Source organism: Budorcas taxicolor, chromosome 20, assembly GCF_023091745.1.
Source record: "Budorcas taxicolor isolate Tak-1 chromosome 20, Takin1.1, whole genome shotgun sequence".
NCBI lineage: Eukaryota > Metazoa > Chordata > Mammalia > Artiodactyla > Bovidae > Budorcas > Budorcas taxicolor.
The window spans coordinates 6,991,833-7,007,093 of NC_068929.1; the positions used below are offsets into that span (position 1 = coordinate 6,991,833).

The 15,261-nt window shown below is 45.6% G+C and overlaps 1 non-coding gene across 1 annotated transcript; it reads left to right on the forward strand.

Moving 5' to 3' along the window:
* The first annotated feature begins 6,563 nt into the window (after positions 1-6,563).
* On the forward strand, positions 6,564-6,669 carry LOC128066297 (U6 spliceosomal RNA). Its single transcript, XR_008201202.1, has one exon. It is a non-coding gene; the product is annotated as a U6 spliceosomal RNA (small nuclear RNA).
* The last annotated feature ends 8,592 nt before the right edge of the window (positions 6,670-15,261 follow it).

The window sequence follows — 15,261 nt, forward strand, 5'->3', positions numbered from 1 at the left end:
CCCCGCCCCCTCTCTCTCCACCTGCCTACCAGTTTGGGTCGCCATTTTCCCTTCCCTGGATGATGGCCACCATCTCCCCCTGGACTCCCTGCCTCCAGCCTCCTTCAGTTCTTCTGCGCAGGGCCTGCTGAAAGGGCTTTCTAAAACACAAATCTGCTCCTGCAGCTTCCCTGCTGAAAGCCCTCGTGACCTCACGATGACGTCCAAATGTCCCATGCTGGCTTAGAGGCCTTTTGGCCTCTGCGCTTGCCGCCCTCAACAACTTCATCTCATAAGTTTCTCTCCACCTGAGTGTGTCCTCTATGCCGGAAGTCTTTAAGTTAACTGTGTGCCCTCTGCTTTCTGTCAGCTCTGGGCCTTTGGTTCTCCCTTCCTAGAATACGTCTCCACCATCACAGTCACCAAGTGAACTCCTAGTTATTCCTCAGGGCTCAGTTTAAATGCCAGTTCCTCCAGGAAGTCTTCCACACCCACTCCCATCTGCTGGATTAGGGTATCTCCAGTGTTTAGTTTACAGTGTGGTTCAGATGATAAAGAATGTGCTTACAGTGTTGAAGACCTGAGTTGGATCCCTAGGTCAGGAAGATCCCCTGGGAGAAGGAAATGGCAATCCACTCCAGTATTCTTGCCTGGAGAATCCCATGGACAAAGGAGCCAGGCAGGCTACAGTCCATGGGATCTCAAAGAATCCAACAGGACTGAGTAACTAACACTTTCACTTTCATTCCTAATCCTAAAGCTAATTCTGATCCTAATACCGAAGCCAATACTAACATTTAAAACAGACTAAGACTAATAGCAACAGTTAGAACTGGACGTGGAATAGCAGACTGGTTCCAAATTTGGAACGAAGTATGTTAAGGCTGTATATTGTCATCCTGTTTATTTAACTTATACGCAAGTACATCATGTGAAATGCCAGGCTGGATGAAGCACAAGCTGGAATCAAGATTGCCAAAAGAAATATCAATAACCTCAGATACGCAGATGACACTACCTTTATGACAGAAAGTGAAGAACTGAAGAGCCTCTTGATGAAAGTGAATAAGGAGAGTGAAAAAGCTGGCTTAAAACTCAACATTCAGAAAACTAAGATCATGGCATCCGGTCCCATCACTTCATGGGAAATAGATGGGGAAACAATGGAAACAGTGAGAGACTTTACTTTTTTGGGGCTCCAAAATCACTGCAGATGGTGACTGCAGCCATGAAATTGAAAGACACTTGTTCCTTGGAAGAAAAGCTATGACCAAACTAGACAGCATATTAAAAACCAAAGACATTACTTTGCCATCAAAGGTCCATCTTGTAAAGGCTATGGTTTTTCCTGTGGTCATGTATGGATGTGAGAGTTTGGCTGTGAAGAAAGCTGAGCACCAAATAATTGATGCTTTTGAACTGTGGTGTTCGAAAAGACTCTTGAGAGTCCCTTGGACTGCAAGGAGATCCAACCAGTCCATCCTAAAGGAGAGAAGTCCTTTTTAAAAAAAAAAATTAATTATTTTAATTGGAGGCTAATTACATTACAATATTATAGTGGTTTTTGCCATACATTGACATGAATCAGCATGGGTATACATGTGTTCCCCATCCTGGACCCCCTTCCATCTGCCCCCCTCATCCTATCCCTCAGGGTCATCCCAGTGAACCAGCCCTGAGCACCATGTCTCATCGAACCTGGGCTGGCAATCTGTTTCACATATGGTAATATACATGTTTCAGTGCTGTTCTCTCAAATCATCCCACCCTCGCCTTCTCCCGTAGAGTCCAAAAGACTGTTCTTTACATCTGTGTCTCTTTTGCTCTCTCACATATAGGGTCATCGTTACCATCTTTCTAAATTCCATATATATGCATTAGTATACTGTATTAGCGTTTTTCTTTCTGGCTTACTTCACTCTGTATAATAGGCTCCAGTTTCATCCACCTCATTAGAACTGATTCAGATGCATTCTTTTTAATGGCTGAGTAATACTCCATTGTGTATATATTCCACAGCGTTCTTATCCGTTTGTCTGCCAATGGACATCTAGGTTGCTTCCATGTCCTGGCTATTGTAAACAGTGCTGCAATGAACACTGGGGTACACGTGTCTCTTTCAATTCTAGTTTCCTCAGTGTGTATGCCCAGCAGTGGGATTGCTGGGTTGTATGGCAGTTCTATTTCCAGTTTTTTAAGGAAAGGAGATTAGTCCCAAGTGTTCATTGGAAGGACTGATGTTGAAGCTGAAACTCCAACAATTTGGCCACCTGATGCAAAGAGCTGGCTCATTGGAAAAGACCCTGATGCTGGGAAGGATTGAGGCAGGAGGAGAAGGGGATGACAGAGGATGAGATGGTTGGATGGCATCACCGACTCAATGGAGATGAGTTTGAGTAAACTCTGGGAGTTGGTGATGGACAGGGATGCTTGGCATGCTGCAGTCCATGGGGTCACAAAGAGTTGGACACGACTGAGTGACTGAACTGAACTGAACTGATTGTCCTTATTAATAAGGTTTTTATAATCAATGCAAAGAAATAGAGGAAAACAACAGAATGGGAAAGACTAGAGATCTCTTCAAGAAAATTAGAGATACCAAGGGAACATTTCATGCAAAGATGGGCTTGATAAAGGACAGAAATGGTATGGACCTAACAGAAGCAGAAGATATTAAGAAGAGGTGGCAAGAATACACAGAAGAACTGTACAAAAAAGATCTTCACGACCCAGATAATCATGATGATGTGATCACTCATCTAGAGCCAGACATCCTGGAATGTGAAGTCAAGTGGGCCTTAGAAAGCATCACTATGAACAAAGCTAGTGGAGGTGATGGAATTCCAGTTGAGCTGTTTCAATTCCTGAAAGATGATGCTGTGGAAGCGCTGCCAGCAAATTTGGAAAACTCAGCAGTGGCCACAGGACTGGAAAAGGTCAGGTTTCATTCCAATTCCAAAGAAACGCAACGCAAAAGAATGCTCAAACTAGCACACAATTGCACTCATCACACATGCTAGTAAAGTAATGCTCAAAATTCTCCAAGCTAGGCTTCAGCAATACATGAACTGTGAACTCCCTGATGTTCAAGCTGGTTTTAGAAAAGGCAGAGGAACCAGAGATCAAATTGCCAACATCCACTGGATCATGGAAAAAGCAAGGGAGTTCCAGAAAAACATCTATTTCTGCTTTATTGACTATGCCAAAGCCTTTGACTGTGTGGATCACAATAAACTGTGGACAATTCTGAAAGAGATGGGAATACCAGACCACCCGACCGATTTCTGTTGAGAAATCTGTCTGCAGGTCAGGAAGCAACAGTTAGAACTGGACATGGAACAACAGACTGGTTCCAAATAGGAAAAGGAGTACGTCAAGGCTGTATATTGTCAGCCTGCTTATTTAACTTCTATGCAGAGTACATCATGAGAAATGCTGGGCTGGAAGAAGCACAAGCTGGAATCAAGATTGCCGGGAGAAATATCAATAACCTCAGATATGCAGATGACACCACCCTTATGGCAGAAAGTGAAGAGGAACTAAAAAGCCTCTTGATGAAAGTGAAAGAGGAGAGTGAAAAAGTTGGCTTAAAACTCAACATTCAGAAAACGAAGATCATGGCATCCGGTCCCATCACTTCATGGGAAATAGATGGGGAAACAGTGGAAACAGTGTCAGACTTTATTTTTTTGGGCTCCAAAATCACTGCAGATGGTGACTGCAGCCTTGAAATTGAAAGACACTTACTCCTTGGAAGAAAAGTTATGACCAACCTAGTTAGTATATTCAAAAGCAGAGACATTACTTTGTCGACTAAGGTCCGTCTAGTCAAGGCTATGGTTTTTCCTGTGGTCACGTATGGATGTGAGAGTTTGGCTGTGAAGAAGGCTGAGCGCCGAAGAATTGATGCTTTTGAACTGTGGTGTTGGAGAAGACTCTTGAGAGTCTCTTGGACTGCAAGGAGATCCAAACAGTCCATTCTGAAGATCAGCCCTGGGATTTCTTTGGAAGGAATGATGCTAAAGCTGAAGCTCCAGTACTTTGGCTACCTCATGCGAAGAGTTGACTCATTGGAAAAGACTCTGATGCTGGGAGGGATTGGGGGCAGGAGGAGAAGGGGACGACAGAGGATGAGATGGCTGGATGGCATCACGGACTTGAAGGACGTGAGTCTGAGTGAACTCCGGGAGATGGTGATGGACAGGGAGGCCTGGCGTGCTGCGATTCATGGGGTTGCAAAGAGTCGGACACGACTGAGAGACTGAACTGAAATACTATTGTAAATGTTTATAGTACTATTTTAAGTAAATATGTTGTCATCTACCCAATCATCCCAATATTATTGAAGGTTTAAGTTGTTTCAACTTTTAAACTATTATAAATAAGTCAAAGTTAAAAATTTAAGGATTGTTTTTCTAAGATAGATGCTCAGAAATAGAATTACTAGGCCAAAGCTCTTGAAATTTCTGTTATATATTGTTGAATGAATGAACGTGTTAGTTGCTCAGTGGTGTCTGACTCTGCAATCCCATGGACTGTAGCCTGCCAGGCTGCTCTGTCCAGGGGATTCTCCAGGCAGGAATACTAGAGTGGGTTGCCATTCCTTTCTCCAGGGGATCTCCCTATCCAGGGATCAAACCCAGGTCTCCTGTATTGCAGGCAGATTCTTTACTGTCTCAGTCACCAGGAAAGCCCAAATCTCATGTATATATTATATATATGTACATACATATATGTGTATATATATAAATATAAAAACTCACAGTTCCACATCTAATTATTGAGGACACGCATATTACTGACTCTCATCAGCATGGGATCTTATATACTTTTAACCTTTTAAACTGTTGTTAGTTTGACAACAGAGACTAGACATCTTCTTGCTTTAATTTGCCTTTGCTTGGTTTCCAGTGAAGTGGAATACCCACTCTTGTTTATTTTCAAATAAATTAAATATGAATTTTTTAGCTATTTGTCATTTTGGGTTGAATTTTTTTTTCAAATTCTGAGACTTGCCTTTTTTTTTTTTTTGCATGTAGTTATATTACATTTGCCTTTCCTGCTGTTATTTCCTCAGATGCATGTAAGCATACACTGCCCTTGCCTTCCAGAGGCTGGGTGAGGCTCCCTTCCTTGCTAAGGGTGAATGTCTACACTAAATATTCAAAGCCTATTGATTTGTGGTTTGAGCACAGTGACCAAGGCTGGTTGTGACCTTTCCCAGAACCTTCCACAGTTCTTGCCATCTCCCTTACTCTGACTTCCTGCTTCTGAGCTAGGTGCTTATCTATGACAGAACCTTTTGACAAATGCCACAGCCCATCAGAGTCATTACTTCACAAAAGGTTCTTTTGAGTGTCTAAATTAGGGATTTTCCTTCAGTGTTGACCATTGAGTTTTTACAAATGATCGTCATAGATATGGACGTCACTTCCCCTTTCAGAAACTATGCTTAGCACATTAAGGAAAGCTCCAGCTGCTGACTTTTGCGCTTGGGAAACATAAATATCCTCTCTTCCTTCCCTTTCTCCTCTCCTCCCGCCTCCTCTCCTTCCTTTGGTGAATCTCGACAGCCTCCCAGGGTGCAGAGCTGACTTCTGCTCAAGTAATAACAGGCAAAATGATTCCCAAATCAGACACTTTATGTATGGACCCCAGGCAGGGTAGCCTGAAATCCAGAACCGCAACAGAAATCACCTCCCAGTTCTCACCTGATCAGTTCTCCAAGGTGTCACCTGTCGGTCGGCAGTGATCGGGACTTTAGTGCCCTATTATGGGACATAGGTGGGTCACAGCCTTTTAGCTTTAAAAGACCTGCTCCTTAAACCTGGTTCTCCTGATGGGGTGGTTCTTTACATGGCAGTTCCACCCAGCATGCAATTTTGGGGCTCTTAGTCTTAGTTTTAATGAAACTAGAGTTGATTTATAACATTATATTAGTTTCAGGTGTACCACATTGTGATTTAATATTTGTACAGATTAAATTCCATGAAAAGTTATTACTAGATAATGGCTATAATTCCCCATGCTATACAATATATCCTTGTTGCTTCTCTGTTTTATACATGACAGTGTGTATCACTTAATCCCATTGGGATTTCTTAGTCTTTATATTCTTTCTAATGCTTTCTAAAATTCAACTCAGCCTAAATGCTAGGTGATCTTATCGTTTGTTTCATCCCGTCATATGAAACAGAAGACAATTGGCTGTTTTTAATTGATCAAAATAACAATGTCACATGGTTCATTTTAATATCTTCAGAAATTATATAAGCGATATAGAAACATCATAAGAAAATTGGAAAACATAAAGGAAATATACAAATACTATCACTGGTAATATTTTGTTGCACATTGTACATGCACATAAAAGTATGCCTACACATAGAGATTCAGTAGAAATAGAACCTAGCTACCCATATGAAACGTTCCAATCTAATTAACAATGTGCTGTGAGCAGCTCCCCATGGCAATAGAGCGCTTCTTTACTCTTCTCAGTTGTTGATTATTTTCAGTTGTTGGTGTGCAGCTGCTCAGTCATGTCTGACTTTGCAACCCGAAGGACTGCAGCATAGCAGGCTTCCCTGACTTCAGCAGCACATATGCTAAAACTGGAACAATCCCGAGAAGATTAGCATGCCCCCTGCACAAGGATGACATGCAAATTACTTTTAGTAGCTTTATCATTTTCCATTGCGCGGTTGTACCATAATTACACATAGCCAGTAATGCCAAGGATGAAGGGTAGGGCTGGAGAAGGTTGGAGTAGGAGGTCCAAGGTGGTATGAAGTTACTGACACCAAGGCTGGAAAGACTTCTAAAAACACGATTTATTCAATGTCTGGTTGTGCTGGGTCTTCATTGCTGAGCATGGGCTTTCTCTAGTTGCAGCAAGCAGGGGCTACTCTCTAGTTGTGATATGTGGGCCTCTCATTGCAGTGGCTTCTCTTGGTGCAGAGCACAGTGTCTAGGGCCTGTGGGCTTCAGCTGGAAAAACTTTTGAGATGCTTGATATTGTGAGAGGTCGTGGAGGGATTTGGATGGATGAGGAAGAACCTCTGGCTCTGGAAAGGGAACCATTGGAAAGCTTATAAGAGATTGGAAGTCATAGTCATTTGCTCATTCATTCAGTAAATATATATTGAACTTCTAAATTGTGCCAGACATTCTGATGGTGATACCACAGTGAACAAGATCGACTCTTGAACTGCCTGACTTTCAAGGAGTTAGTGAGGAGCCCCATGCTGCAACTAGCAAGTAGCCACCCACTCATGGCAGCTAGACGGAGCCACCCTGCACGTCACTGGTGGAGAGGAGTTGCCCCAACACAACTTGAGAGGAACCCCAAGTCCTCCGCTGAAACTCGAGAGGAACCTCAAATCTCTGGCTGCAACTCATTGTATTGTAGGCTGGGGGGGAGGGGGAAGATCACAAATAAATAAAATCCTCTCACATTGAGAAAAGTACTAGGAAGGGAAAGGAATAAGGCAATGTGGTGAAACACGCAGAGGTGCTAGAAGCGGGAGTGTGGATCTCGGACAAGGTGAGCAGGTCCAGCATCTCTGAGATGGAGAGATTTGAGCTGTGATCAGAACAAATAAGGCGAGGAAAGTTCTAGGCAGAAGAACCCGCAAGTGCAATGGCCAGGTGGAGTCGGTAAATATAACAGATGGCTGGAAACATTTCATTCAGTCACATGTTCACTTAGCTTGGATTGAGTTCCTCCTCTATTGTACGTAAGAATGTGGAAGTCAGTTACTCCTCCTCCCTCAAGGGAGAGGGTCGTCCATTCACTTCATTTATTTACTCATTCATTCACTGATTCAAACACTTTCTGAGTACCTATCATGGGCTAGACCTTAGACAATAAAAAGAAAACAAAGGTGAGTAAGAATTAGTTCTTCTCTGGAATTAGGTTTTGTGTGTGTGTGTGGGCAAAAGCAAGGATGGGAAGAAAGTTCAACCAGAGAGAAGAGGTAGCCAGCTCAGGGTCCCACATCTGGCAGACGTCAGTGATGGGACTAGAAGGAGAAGGAGACGTCCTAATTTCTAACCAGAGTTTTGTCCGCTGTGTTTCCTGTGACCCTCTACTTTCCTACACAAGTCCTTTGTCAACCCAAAGTTTATGCATGCAGCTTCCCCAAATCCACACCTGGAAAAAGCATTCCATTTATATCATTGCAGGCCTTAGGATTCAGTCTGTAAGTGGTTCTGCTCACAGTTCTCTCATGTTCACTGCATGTCATAAAAACGTCTCAGCACAAACGGAACCATTGCTTTTAACAGCTGGATGTTAATGACTATACTTGCCAGCAGAGCTGTGTCTTAATACCCTCCAAACAACAAACTGGAAGTCCTTGTTGGATTGGTTGCATGTGTGATAGGGCCGGTGGTCGGTGAGCATGAGGTAACATCCACACTTGGGGTGATCATGGACAGCCAGCATGAAGTGTAATTGGCCAATGGAAGGTTCAGAAATGTGAATAACAAGAACTTCAGGACATATATCCTCACCTGCTGTCATCTGACTATGGAAAGACCCAAATTTAAATCATTCTTCTCCCTCTTGTTGGACTTCCCTGGTGGCTCAGACGGTTAAGCGTCTGTCTACAATGTGGGAGACCTGGGTTCAATCCCCGGGTCAGGAAGATCCCCTGGAGAAGGAAATGGCAATCCACTCCAGTACTATTGCCTGGAAAATCCCATGGACAGAGAAGCCTGGTAGGCTGCAGTCCGTGGGGTTGCAAAGAGTCAGACACAACTGAGCGACTTCACTTTCTTTCTTTTCTTTCTTTCACTTTCTGCCTCTTGTAGCCTGGGTGACTTTGGGCATTTTGCTTAACCTCTTGGAACTGCTGTTTCATCATTTGTAAAATAAAGTGAAAGTGAAAGTCACTCAGTCATGTCTGATTCTTTGTGACCCCATGGACTACACAGTTCATGGAGTCCTCCAGACCAGAGTACTGGGGTGGGTAGCTGTTCCCCTCTTCAGGGGATCTTCCTAACCCAGGGATTGAACCCAGGTCTCCTGTATTACAGGCGGATTCTTTACCAGTTGAGCCACAAGGAAAGCCCAAGAATATCGGAGTGGGTACTGCTACTGGTCTTCTTGACCCAGGAATTGAACCAGGGTCTGCTGCGTTACAGGCAGATTCTTTACCAACTGAGCCATCAGGGGAGCCCATTTGTAAAATAGGCATGTGGCAAATAGGCGAAAAGCTCCAATACTTTGGCCACCTGATGCAAATAGCCAACTCATTGGAAAAGACCCTGATGCTGGGAAAGATTGACTGCCAAAGGGTAAGAGGGTGGCAGAGGATGATTTGGTTGGATAGCATCACCAATCCATTGGACATGAACTTGGGCAAACTCTGGGAGATGGTGAGGGACAGGGAAGCCTGGTGTGCTGCAGTTCGTGGGATTGAGAAGAGTCAGACATGACTTGGAGACTGAACAATAAAACACTGCTAATAACCCAACTGGAGAAGGAAATGGCAACCCACTCCAGTGTTCTTGCCTGGAGAATCCCAGGGCCGGGGGAGCCTGGTGGGCTGCCGTCTATGGGGTTGCACAGAGTCAGACACGACTGAAGCAACTTGGTAGTAGTAGTAGTAGTAGTAGTAGTAGTAGTAGTAACCCACCATTTTCCTTGCTATCAGAGAATTCATCCATGTGGCAATGTGCTTACCATGTGGATGCAACATATTTGATCTAAGCTAGTGATTGGCTGGGGAGAGGGCATGTGACCAAGTCTGACCAATAGGAAATCTGTTTGGAGGCTTATGCAAAACATTTTCCTTCCCTTTCTTTCCTGCCTTGAATTCCTTTGTGCAAAGGTGTGCTAACTGTAGCTGAAGTAACCATTTTACAACCATGATATGATGAGCCTATAAATGAAAGCCCGTGCACTGGGGATAATCAGGGGAAGGATAGAAAGTTCCTTGATGATGATACTGAACTATTGCATTTGGGACGCACTGTTACAGAAGGTAATTAAGTCAATGCTAATCTTCGGGTACTCTGTTGCTTGCACCTGAAGCATCCCTAACTGACACAAGAGATAATGAGAGCTATTTTCCAGAGTTCCTACAGGAATTAAATGACATATTGTATGTACTGCTCTTGGCATATTGTCATCATTCTCTTCCCAGATCCTCATTATATACAGTGTGATCTCTTACACAAGCCTTGAGAAAGCCACCTTGGAAGAGCGTGACCTGTTGGTAGTGTCATTTGTGGACAATTGATGGCCTCTGGAAATACTCAGAGGGGAAAAATACAGTAAAATACAATTCAGAATAACTGTCAATGTGCGTCGCCTTTAGACCTGTCAGAACCCACCTCTTTAACGGCGCATTTATCAAACAGATGTGTAATTCAGAGGGGTTCTTTTAATAGAGGCGTCTGCAGCGGTGGGCCACACTCAAGTAGGTGTCATCCTTCATTCTAACGTCCAGTGCATCCAAGGGGGTTTGGTGGGTTATTCACTATGTCGTGTCTGACTTTGGTCACCCCGTGGGCTGTAGCCCGTCAGGCTCCTCTCTCCATGACAGGCTCCTCTGTCCATTCCCAGGAAGAATACTGGAGTGGGTTGCCATTTCCTTCTCCAGGGGGTCTTCTCAACCCAGGGATCAAACCTGTGTCTCCTGCTTGGCAAGCGGATTCTTTACCACTAAGCCACCTGGGAAGCCCTCCAAGGGGGTTGTGTGTGTGTGTGTATGTGTATGCTCAGTCATGTCTGACTCTTTTGTGACCCCACCAGGCTCCTCTGTCCATAAAATTTTCCAGGCAATAATACTGGAGTGCATTGCCATTTCCTACTTCAGGGGATCTTCCTGACCCAGGGATTGAACTCTCATCTCTTGTGCCTCCTGCATTGGCAGGTGGATTCTTTACCACTGGGCTTCCCAGGTCTTGCTAGTGGTAAAGAACCTGCCTGCCAATGCAGGAGGGGGTAAGAGACACGGTTTGGATCCCTGGGTGGGGAAGATCCTCTGGAGGAGGGCGTGGAAACCCACTCCAGACTTCTTCCTTGGAGAATCCCATGGACAGAGAAACCTGGAAGGCTACAGTCCATAGGGTCTCAAAAAGTCAGACGTGACTGGAGTGACTTAGCATGCATGCACACACCTGGGAAACTCCCAAGGGGGTTAGTCTGAATCAGTTAATACGACGTCACCTACCTAGGTTCAAGAGTGGCCCTGCAGAGCAATTCTGGCTTATTAGATGAGAGAGGAAGCTGCTGGAGGCTCTCCAGAAGAGTTTCCTCTCTTTTAAGAGAAAGCCACAGAAAGTGAGGGTCTCCTACTTTTCCCTGATGTGGGTGTGGGTTTGAGACATCTGGAACCACTGTGGCTGTGTTACTACCCAGCTGAGGATGAAACCAACACGGAGACCCAGAGGATGACTGGAAGGAGTCCACTCTGATGACAACTCTGAACTGCTAAGCTAGCCAGTTCTGGAAACTGCCCTGCACCTGGACTTTTCATGAGCTAAACATGAGCTAAATATTTACTTATGGTTTATGAGTTGAGGTTTTGGGGTTTTGTTGCTGAAAGCATCTTGCCTGATACTCCGAGTTTAAGAGATTTTAGTTTACACAAAGAAAACCCATATGTTCGCCCAGTTTTACAGAACCAAGCTCTTGCAGGAAGTGAGGAAGGTTGTGCTACATTGATCGTTATGGATTGGCCAAGAGGCATCCCTGTGCCCCTGCTAGCAAGAGAGTTCAGCTCTGCTGAAGCCACAGACTGGTAAGGGAATTGAGGTATTAGCCAGGGCTCTCCAGAAAAACAAGAGGTAGAGAAAGAGAGAGATGCATTTTATGGAACTGGCTCACACAATTGTAGAGATTGGCAAGTTGAAAATTTGCAGTGGTCTGGCAAACTGCACACCAAGGGACAAGCCGACATTATAGTTCACCTCCAAAAGGCTATCAGTTAGTCTTAAGTCCCAGAAGACAGCCAGTGTTTCAGTTCAGATATGAAGGCCATTTGCTGTAGCTCAGAGGAAGTCAGTCTTCTGGTTTTATTCAGGTCTTCAACGGATTGGATAAGGCCCACCCACATTGCAGAGCTCAATCTGCTTTGCTCAGAGTTCACTGACTTAAACTGTTAAATTCATTCAAAGACATCCCATGGGACTTCCCTGGTGGTTCAGTGATTAAGAATCCACCTTCCAATGCAGGTGATGTGGGTTCAGTCCCTGGTGGGGAACTAGGATCCTGCATGCCACACGGCAACTGAGCTTCTGCAGCACAACTAGGGAGGCTGGGTGCCACAGCTGGGGGAGCCTGGGCACCATGCCCAAGAGCTCACACGCCACAGCTGAGGTCTGTTGCAGCCAGGTACACAAAGAAATGTTTAAAAAGACAAGCGCAAAAACACCCTCATAGGTGTATCCAGAGAAATGTTTGACTACCTGTCTTGGTACTGGGACCAAACCAGTTGACACATGAAATTAACCATCACATCTACTATAATAACAATAATGAACTTGATAGGCACTCAGCAGACAGATGCTCAGAAATGCACTTGGTCTCATGGCTGAGTAGCTCTCCCTGACCGACAGTTCGTAACAGCTGCCCCCACTCCAGCCTTCCCCTACTTCCAGCAGACTTTGGTCTGATTACACCCCTGTTTAAAACTTTCAGTGTCTTCCGTCTACAAACAGAATGGAGATCAGGCCTCTGAACCCAAAATTTGTGGCCCTTCGTAAATAAGAGTCAGTGTGCCGTCCTGCTTCTTTCCACATGCAGGTCTGGCTGCCCTTCCTCTAAAATGCCTCTCTATTTCCCTGCCTCATTCTGCCCCCTCTGTTCATATTGTCTCCTTCCTTGGGAGCAGTGGATCTCAACGCTGAGTGCAATCAAATTCCCAGGGAGCTTAAAAAACTACAGATTCCTCAGGCCCTACCCCAATCAATTGAATCAGACTCTCTTGGAGTGAGGCGCTGAGTCTGTATTTTAGAAGTGTCCTGGGGTGACCGCAGTGAGCTCTGCTCTATAGTGTCTTCTTCCCTTACTGGGGAAATACTGTCGTTACTGATGGACCCCTCAGAAGCCCTTCCTTTAGACTGTCTTCGCTGAGAGCCCCTCAATGCCACCTCTAACCCCCTGTGACTCCCTGAACTGCCCTTAGAGGCCTCAATTTACTCTACTTTGTATTGGACTCTCCTGTGTCTTGTATCCTCAGAGGCTATAAAACCCAGTGTCCACCTTGATTCTCCTATGTGACTTGCTGTATGCCAGACTTGGTCACACTCCCTACCACTGTGCGCTCTGTGCCCTGCTTGGGGTGCTTAGACCCCTCCTGTCCACCTGGCGAACTCCTCTTCAACCTGCAAAGACTTGCCCAGACATCATCTCCCTGAGGACCGCTTTCTTGACCATGTCAGCAGAGCAAATCTCAACCTCCTCTGTCCTCCTATGCTTCCATGCTTCTTCTCCCCTCTCCCATGTACGTGCACCTAGAATAGTCCTTAGGATACACTGCGGGTGCTCCGTGAACCCACTGACAGTGGTTAAATGGATTTGTACTAGCAGTGAGTGCCCGCCAAGACCACTCCACCCACGTCTAACCACTCTACTTCATCTCTACCCACAGTTAACAGCAAACTGGGTCTGCTGGATTGCTCTTGAAAGAAACATTTAAGGAAGGAAGGAGAGAAAGGGAAGGGGGAAAGGGAGAAAGAAGGAAGAAAATGAAAAAAAAAATCAAGAATCTCTGTTTAGCGAGAAATGGTTTATTGGGGTAGGTGCTGTGAGAAGAGTGGCCGAGAGACCAAGATTCCACTAACGGCTCCCTTTTCCCCACTAAGCACCCAGCCCAAACCCCCAAAGAAAATAAATGCTCAGGGATAAACACATCTCCGAGGGAAGTTTCTTTTCCTCTTCCCAGGAACATTGTGGGAAGAATTCTAGAGAAGGAAAAATGGGTCCCAAATGGCTGAGTCATTTGACATATGCCAAGCAAATGGTCAGGGCCTGCTGGGGAGGGAGCCCACAGGTCCCAGCTTATCTCAGCAAGGACCATGGTCTCCACCAAGAAACTTGCATACTCTCCCACCCCCCAGACCTGCTCAGTTGGCCAGGCTTCCTGGGACGCTCCACAGAGCTTTGCTCCAAAGCCACAGAGCCCAGCGACAGATGAACCGGATCCTGAGCGGGGCCAGGGCCGCGCCCCAGACTGGGAACGGAGCTGCGTTCCAGCCGCTGTCCTGCTCCAGCCTCTGTCCTGCTTGGCTGACTCGGTTCCGCCTTCGCCCCCAAGTCTGGCCAGGCTCCGGGTGGAGCTGGAGCTGGGAACGTCCCGAGCAGAGAGTCACTGGCACGGGCCACTCTTAAAGTAGGGATGGCCACCTCCATTTCACAGATAAGGAAATGGAGGTTTATCAAGCACAAGAGGCTCCCCAAAGATCACAAGGGCAGGAAGAGATGGGGCTGAGTGGGGGTCCTTACCACTGGCTCCTAAGTGCTGCCTTTTCCCTCCCTGCCACTGTAATGTCCACGGTGATGGCAGGTCATATTCTCCTTTTGTTCCTGAGTGACACTGCCAAACCATTTTTGAGAAAAAAAAAAAAAAAAGGGCAAAAAAAAAAAAAAATGAATTCTGCTCTATGCAAAGTGGGCTCAAATGTAGCCACCAAGAGGGCAGAGAGTTGCTGGGTGTTGACTGAGCCTAGATTCCTGGCGGGCACTTGGGACAGACCAGATACCTGCCTTCATCCATCCCACGGTCTAGGTCTGGCTTCTGTCTGACCCCAAATCAAGCTGATGCTTGCCTCTGGTAGTGTGACATTCAGGACTCTGGAGTCCCATGCACTTGACCTAATGTCATGAAATTGTTGGTCTTAAGCAGGGCCACACCAGGAAGGGCAGGGCAGGAAAAAAAAAATGGGGGGGAAGAACAGATAGGTAACCAGCCAGAACATGCTGGGACGTGGTGACCAGGAGTGTTCGTAAAAGAAGGGGGCTGAGGGGAGGAGGGATGTATATTTAGAAACAAAGAGTCTGACCAACTTAGTGGAGAGAAAAGAGAAAAAAAAGTCCCAAGCCCTGCAGTAACCTGTTTGCGGAGCTGCCTAATTTAGCAGAAAATCACACACACTGGTCCTGGCATGGGCTGGTGGAAGGTATTTCCTCCCCAGCCTGGGTCAGGTTTCATTCATAGGTACTGTCTAAAATTAGACCCTCTGCTTTCATTCTGGTCCAAACTCCCTGCCTAGCGTAATATTTGGGAGAAACAGGCACACCATTAAAAGTGAGCCTTCCTCCCAGCGGCC